We start from the raw sequence: 8399 nt of genomic DNA, 5'->3' as shown, positions 1-8399 counted from the left end.
CCCTGGAGAGCTGCTGCCAATCTGAGAAGACGATGCAGACTGAGAGGCCAAGGGCCTAATTCGGTAGAAATCGGCTTCACAAGTGTCTTGGGCTCCTGACTTATAGTTTTTCAGGTGACACAAGACTACTCTGTTAATTTGGCTGCCACAAAATAGCACACACAACTTCCTTGAATTTCCAATTTGGGCACCCGATTTAAGGGGAACAGCCCCACTGAGCCACTGTATGAGGCAGAATACTGGACAAGATGGACCCTCACTGGTCTGACCCAGCAGGGCTCTTCTTAAATGCAAATAACGTGTTCTTTCAAGAAGAAGAGTTGGTTTTTGTACCCCGCTTTTCATTGCCTGAAGGAGTCTCAAAGAGACATTCACCGTCCCTTCCTCTCCCCGCAGCAGACACCCTGTGAGGTTGGTTGGGGCTGAGAGAGCTCTGAGAGAACTATTCTGTAAGAACAGCACTATCAGGACGGTGACTGGCCCAAGGTCACCCAGCTGGCTGCATGTGGAGGAGCCAGGAATCTTGGGAATTCTGACCCCGGGTGGTGGGCTTAGTCCCAAAACGGCAGCTGTGGGGGGAACAATGTTTTTAAAAAAAAGACAAGTGAGAATAAGACCAACGCTGAAGAAGAGTTGGTTCTTATATGCCGCTTTTCTCTACTCATTCTCAAAGCGGCTTACATTCGCCTTCCCTTTCCTCTCCCCACAACAGACACCCTGTGAGGTGGGTGAGGCTGAGAGAGCCCTGAGATCACTGCTTGGTCAGAACAGTTTTATCAGTGCTGTGGTGAGCCCAAGGTCACCCAGCTGGATGCATGTGGGGGAGCGGGGAATCGAACCCAGCTCGCCAGATTAGAAGTCTGCACTCCTAACCACTACACCAAGCTGGCTTTCTGGCAGTGGCTGTCCATGAAGCAATGTTATTTTCAGATCTCCGTGGCTAATCAGAAGCTTTCTGAAAACACTTGGTGGGCGCCATGTTAACAAACTTCTGTGACAGAAATGAAGCCTGGAATCTCACATGAGCCAGGGCAGAACCCAGGCACTGGCATAGTACTTTTGACCATGCGCAAAGCACCGTTCTCTCTGCATGGAATGCTTTCAGCCAACGCCCACACCTCCATGAGAAGTGCACATGGGTTTCAGACACCGCCCATCAGCTGCAGAGGAGTCCCAGAACTGCAAAGTGACATGCCACTGACACCTCCACTTCTCTCCTTGTAGCTGTGGGACAAACTCAATTATCGAGTTTTGGTCCCGCCCTTTTTCCTAGGAATTCACAACAGCGGCCTCGCTGCTCCCTTCCTCATAACAAACCTCTGAGGTCGGTGAGTCGGAGGGTGACTGAATGCACAGGAACCCATGAAGCTGCCAGATGCTAGATCAGATCACTGGCACAGTGCAATCAGCATTGTCTGCTCAGGTTGGCAGCTGCTTTGCAGGGACCTGGGCAGAGGTCTTTCACATCACCTACTGCTTGGTCCTTTTTAAACTGGAGATACCAGCGATTGAACCTGGGGCCTTTCACATGCCAAATTGATGCTCTATCATGAAACCATGTCCCCAAGTCACCCAGCAAGATTCATAGCAGAGGGGGAATTTGAACCCAGGTCTCCAGCACTCTTACCCTTAGATCATCCAGCTGTGATGTAGTGGCAGGTAGGGGTTAAGAGCGTGGGCTTTTAATCCGGTAAACTGGGTTTGATTCCTTGCTCCTCCACATGCAGCAAGCTGGGTGAATTTGGGCTACTGACAGACCTGATAGTATTGTTCCCACAGAGCAGTTCTGTCAGAGCTCTTTCAGCCCCACCTCCCTCACAGTGTGTCTGTTGTGGGGAGAGGAAGGGAAGGCCGCTTTAAGACTCCTTCAGGCAGTGAAAAGCGGGGTATAAAATACAATTCTTCTTCTGTCCTGATGTTCTACACAGTGGGGTGGCAGATGGATGGGCTAGATTCATACTGGGTGACCTGGGTTCGAATCCCCACTTCTGTCCTGGAAGCTCATTGGGCGACCCTGGGCCTGTCACAAACTCTAAATCTGGCCAACCTGAGAGCAAAGGGGGAAATTACATTCTGAGCAGCTGGAGTCTCAACGATGGGTAGACAAACGGGATATAAACAAATAATTCATCATTTTCTCACTGAGTGAAGGGTGTGTTTACATTCTCCCATCTGCAAATGTCTCAAACTCATATTTAACCTGTTCTACCATGCTAACGTTCCTGAGATATCCTCCTTACTTATTCACGGTATTTACCGCTTCTCCAGAAGAAAACCACCCCTATGCACACAACAGCAGCTTTGTACGGTTAGGGTCTGTGAAATGGGTATATAGGAGCAGAATTCAGTAATTTGGGAACGGTGTGTTGGACAGGGCTTTTTGTGAAGGTGAGTTAAACACAGGAGGAGGCACCTTATTCCAAGGGTGGCCACTGGACTGTCATGTCTGTTAATGTCTACGGGGCGTCATAATGTTCAGTGTTTTAGGAGCACAGAAACTGGGAGTTCGAACTGGCGAATCAGGCTCAATTCCTCGCTCCTCCACGTGAAGACACAAGATGTAGACTTTACTGATATTGGGAGTGGGGAGGTTCGGGGCAAAACCGACTTCTGGTTCCAGGCATGAGTGATCCCCCAGTTTATGGGGCTGCTGTTCCTATTAAGATTATAAACTGCTTTATTTTGTTGCGCTGAAACCAAAGGAAGCGGCCGAGACCCAACCTGGTCCCTTTCTGTGTAGCCCCGCCTCTTTCCATGATTAGCTCCGCCCCACAGTTCGGTTTCTCCGTCACACTGGCATTTGACCAAGGGACAGAATGCAGACATGATATGAAAAATACGTGGGAGGGAGACCAGAGGGACTTTTTAGCTCCATTTTGTGTGTGTGTTCCGTCAAGCGTGGAGTTTCCGAGGCAAAAAGAAGAGCTGGGGTTTTGTATCCCGCTTTTTACTATTCGAAGGAGTCTCAGTGGCTTACAATCGCCTTCCCTTCTTCTCCCCACACCAGACAGCCTGTGAGGGCGGAGGAGCTGAAAGACCCCTGAGAGAACTGCTCTGCAAGAACAGCTCTAGGAGAACTGCGAGTCTCTCTGTGGAAGAGCGAGGAATGAAACCCAGTTCTCCAGATTAGAGGACACCGCTCTTAACCACTGCACCATGCTGGGTCTCAAAGAGGTGAAGCTGAGAGAGTTCTGACAGAATAGGTCTCTACCAAGGTCACCCTGCTGGTTGTACGTGGAGGAGTGGGGAATCAAACCCGGTTTTCTTAAGGACTGCACCACACAGGGTCTCAAAGAGGTGAAGCTGGGAGAGCTCTGAGAGAACTGCAAGCGGCCCAAGGTCACCCAGCTGGGTGTTTTGCCCTTGCCGGTCTGTTCATTGCAACCTTGGCGGTCTCCTATACAAGTCCTAACCAGGGCCAGCTTCCATAGGCTGACATGATTGGGCAAGCCTGGGCTACTCCAGGTAAGGGCTTGTTTGCTCTGCTGCTGAACTGAATCACACGACAAAAGCACTGAAATGTGAAGCTTTTTAAACACTAGCATTTCAGAATGGGGAGTAACGTTCTGCATCGTGTTCTCATAAAGGAGGTTGGGTGCTTCCTTGCTCTCCACTCCAGGGAGTGAGAAGATGCGGATCAGTGACAGTCAGTGGTGGGTAGGGTCTCAATCTAGGGTCCAGGAAACTGAGAGTGGAATCCCCACTTGAGAATGGAAAGTTTGCTCACTGACCTTAGGCCATTCACATGATCTCAGCCTACAGGGTTGTTGTTAAGATAAAGGGCAGAGAGGAGAAAGAGGTAAGCTGCTTTGGGTCCCCACAGAGAGAACAGGGCAGGGAGGCCGAGGCCTTCCCCTCATAAGGACACAGGAGAGCCTGCTGGGTCAGACCAGGGAGGGTCCCTCCAGTCCTGCCTCCTGCCTCACCCAGGGGCCAGCCAGTCCCTCTGCAGGGCCAGCAACAGGGCAGGGAGGCCGAGGCCTTCCCCTCATAAGGACACAGGAGAGCCCTGCTGGGTCAGACCAGGGAGGGTCCCTCCAGTCCAGCCTCCTGCCTCACCCAGGGGCCAGCCAGTCCCTCTGCAGGGCCAGCCACAGGGCAGGGAGGCCGAGGCCTTCCCCTCATAAGGACACAGGAGAGCCCTGCTGGGTCAGACCAGGGAGGGTCCCTCCAGTCCAGCCTCCTGCCTCACACAGGGGCCAGCAACAGGGCAGGGAGGCCGAGGCTTTCCCCTCATAAGGACACAGGAGAGCCCTGCTGGGTCAGACCAGGGAGGGTCCCTCCAGTCCTGCCTCCTGCCTCACCCAGGGGCCAGCCAGTCCCTCTGCAGGGCCAGCCACAGGGCAGGGAGGCCGAGGCCTTCCCCTCATAAGGACACAGGAGAGCCCTGCTGGGTCAGACCAGGGAGGGTCCCTCCAGTCCAGCCTCCTGCCTCACCCAGGGGCCAGCCAGTCCCTCTGCAGGGCCAGCAACAGGGCAGGGAGGCCGAGGCCTTCCCCTCATAAGGACACAGGAGAGCCCTGCTGGGTCAGACCAGGGAGGGTCCCTCCAGTCCAGCCTCCTGCCTCACACAGGGGCCAGCAACAGGGCAGGGAGGCCGAGGCCTTCCCCTCATAAGGACACAGGAGAGCCCTGCTGGGTCAGACCAGGGAGGGTCCCTCCAGTCCTGCCTCCTGCCTCACCCAGGGGCCAGCCAGTCCCTCTGCAGGGCCAGCCACAGGGCAGGGAGGCCGAGGCCTTCCCCTCATAAGGACACAGGAGAGCCCTGCTGGGTCAGACCAGGGAGGGTCCCTCCAGTCCAGCCTCCTGCCTCACCCAGGGGCCAGCCAGTCCCTCTGCAGGGCCAGCAACAGGGCAGGGAGGCCGAGGCCTTCCCCTCATAAGGACACAGGAGAGCCCTGCTGGGTCAGACCAGGGAGGGTCCCTCCAGTCCAGCCTCCTGCCTCACCCAGGGGCCAGCCAGTCCCTCTGCAGGGCCAGCCACAGGGCAGGGAGGCCGAGGCCTTCCCCTCATAAGGACACAGGAGAGCCCTGCTGGGTCAGACCAGGGAGGGTCCCTCCAGTCCAGCCTCCTGCCTCACCCAGGGGCCAGCCAGTCCCTCTGCAGGGCCAGCAACAGGGCAGGGAGGCCGAGGCCTTCCCCTCATAAGGACACAGGAGAGCCCTGCTGGGTCAGACCAGGGAGGGTCCCTCCAGTCCAGCCTCCTGCCTCACACAGGCGCCAGCCAGTCCCTCTGCAGGGCCAGCAACAGGGCAGGGAGGCCGAGGCCTTCCCCTCATAAGGACACAGGAGAGCCCTGCTGGGTCAGACCAGGGAGGGTCCCTCCAGTCCAGCCTCCTGCCTCACCCAGGGGCCGGCCAGTCCCTCTGCAGGGCCAACAACAGGGCAGGGAGGCCGAGGCCTTCCCCTCATAAGGACACAGGAGAGCCCTGCTGGGTCAGACCAGGGAGGGTCTCTCCAGTCCAGCCTCCTGCCTCACCCAGGGGCCGGCCAGTCCCTCTGCAGGGCCAACAACAGGGCAGGGAGGCCAAGGCCATCCCTTAATGTTGCCACCTAGCTCTGTAATTCAGAAGTTTACTGCCTCTGAATGTGAAGGTTCCCCTAGTAGCCATTTTGATATACTCCGGGAATGTCCCATCCCCTTGTAAAGCTTTTTATTCCTGCAGCCATTGCTACATCCACTGCCTGGGAAGTCAACATTCAGAATGCACGTTCACAGGTTTCAAAGTGGCACAGAGTTCTTCTATGTTAATGAGCCAAGAAAATGAATTTCCCATTTTTCAAGACATCAAACCCACAGGTTCGCCCACGAGTCAAAAGGTTGCATTTTACCTGCCAGCTGCCCCGCCTCAGAAGGCATTATCTGGTTTGCACTAGTTCGCGGAACTCAAAACGGCAGGACCCAAGGGCCTTGGATGGCTCAGAAAATTATGCCCAGTGCGTCAGGCCGGGTCTCTGCCCCACCTGGGACCTGCTCCGCCTCTCTCCTCCCAGCCTAGGGTGCCAGGTCTCTCTCACTACAATACCATGGATTTTGTAGGTTGGTTTTTATGTTGCTTCATTAACACCTGAGCAGTTGGCGGAGCAAGGCGAGGGAGCCAGATAATTAGCAGGAACAAGCTAACAAGCTGTTTCCGGGGCGACGGTAGCTTTGGGAGTGGTTGGTGGGGCAGCCGATTCTCTCGAGGACTGTGCCTCCTTTGCGGGAGAGCTCTGCTCAAAAGCCTGGCTTTCTTGAGGCTGCAGAACGTGGGAGGGAGGGAAATGCACTTTGCACCTGGTCAGAGGAACAGCAGCATGGCGGTACTTCCGCTTTCACCCCATGGGGCTGGGCGCTCCCGATTCTCTTGCCTCAGTGCAAGATGGGAAATCAAAATGGCGGATGTCTTTCAAATCTATATTCAGTGGGGCACCCTACTGGTTAGAGGACTAGGTTAAGCTGGAACTGGGGAGAAGAGATCTGCTCAGACTTAAGAGAGCCAGTTTGGTGTAGTGGTTAGGAGTGCGGACTTCTAATCTGGCATGCTGGGTTCGATTCTGCACTCCCCCACATGCAACCAGCTGGGTGACCTTGGGCTCGCCACGGCACTGATAAAACTGTTCTGACCGGGCAGTGATATCAGGGCTCTCTCAGCCTCACCCACCCCACAGGGTGTCTGTTGTGGGGAGAGGAAAGGGAAGGCGACTGTAAGCCGCTTTGAGCCTCCTTCGGGTAGGGAAAAGCGGCATATAAGAACCAACTCTTCTTCTTCTTCAAGACTGGTTTTTGGTACTCTTTACTACCCAAAGGAGTTTCAAAAACGGCTTATGTTCTCTTCCAGAAGGAGTCTCAAAGCGGCTTACGGTCACCTTCCCTTTCCTCTCCCCACAACAGACAGAGTGCCCTGAGATCACTGCTCAGTCAGAACAGCTTTATCAGTGCTGTGACTGGCCCAAGGTCACCCAGCTGGCTGCATGTAGGGGGGGAGCAGAGAATCAACCCAGTTGGCCGGATTAGAAGCCACCGCTCTTAACCACTACATTAAGCTGTCTCTCTAACTTGAAGCTGGAACCTCCGCCCGCTTCTCAGATAGCAGGTCTCTGCCTGAGACCTTTCTCTCTTCCAAAATGCTAGAACTCAATGAAGCGGCATTCAATGAAGCGGAGAGGCAATAGGTTCAGGACAGACAAAAGGAAATGCTACTTGGCACAGAGTGTGTTTAAAAGCTGGAACAGGCTTCCTCGGGAGGTGGTGGGTTCTCCGTCTTTGGAGATTTTTCAACAGAGGCTGGAGAGCCATCTGACGGACAGGCTGATTCTGTGAAGGCTCAAGGAGGTGGCAGGTTACAGTAGATGAGCGATTGGGATGTGAGTGTCCTGCATAGTGCAGGCGGTTGGACTAGATGACTCAGGAGGTTCCTATGAAATTCACTCCCAGAGAATGTCATGATGGTCACAGGAACAATCAGCTTTAAAGATGGATTAGAAAGATATGTGGAGGACACGTCTTATTAGTGGCTGACTAAATGGAACCTCCATGTTCAGAGGCAGCAAACCCGTGCCAGGAGGCAACATTAGGAAGAGGCCTCGGCCTCCCTGCCCTGTTGCTGGCCCTGCAGAGGGACTGGCTGGCCCCTGTGTGAGGCAGGAGGCTGGACTGGAGGGACCCTCCCTGGTCTGACCCAGCAGGGCTCTCCTGTGTCCTTATGAGGGGAAGGCCTCGGCCTCCCTGCCCTGTTGCTGGCCCTGCAGAGGGACTGGCTGGCCCCTGTGTGAGGCAGGAGGCTGGACTGGAGGGACCCTCCCTGGTCTGACCCAGCAGGGCTCTCCTGTGTTCCTATGAGGGGAAGGCCTCGGCCTCCCTGCCCTGTTGCTGGCCCTGCAGAGGGACTGGCTGGCCCCTGTGTGAGGCAGGAGGCTGGACTGGAGGGACCCTCCCTGGTCTGACCCAGCAGGGCTCTCCTGTGTCCTTATGAGGGGAAGGCCTCGGCCTCCCTGCCCTGTTGCTGGCCCTGCAGAGGGACTGGCTGGCCCCTGTGTGAGGCAGGAGGCTGGACTGGAGGGACCCTCCCTGGTCTGACCCAGCAGGGCTCTCCTGATGGTCTTATGAGGGGAAGGCCCCGGCCTCCCTGCCCTGTGGCTGGCCCTGCAGAGGGACTGGCTGGCCCCTGTGTGAGGCAGGAGGCTGGACTGGAGGGACCCTCCCTGGTCTGACCCAGCAGGGCTCTCCTGTGTCCTTATGAGGGGAAGGCCTCGGCCTCCCTGCCCTGTTGCTAGCTGACCAGAGGAACTGATTGAGGGCACTGTGTGAGACTGGACTAGAAGGACCCCTGGCCTAATCCAGCAGGGTTCAGCTGATGTTTTTACGCCACCTTAGTCTCCAGGCCACCTGAAGCACGTCTGGCTGAAAGAAAGCTCT

This window comes from Paroedura picta, chromosome 1 (assembly GCF_049243985.1).
Source record: "Paroedura picta isolate Pp20150507F chromosome 1, Ppicta_v3.0, whole genome shotgun sequence".
In the NCBI taxonomy this organism is placed as follows: domain Eukaryota; kingdom Metazoa; phylum Chordata; class Lepidosauria; order Squamata; family Gekkonidae; genus Paroedura; species Paroedura picta.
Note: the sequence above shows the minus strand (reverse complement) of the source record.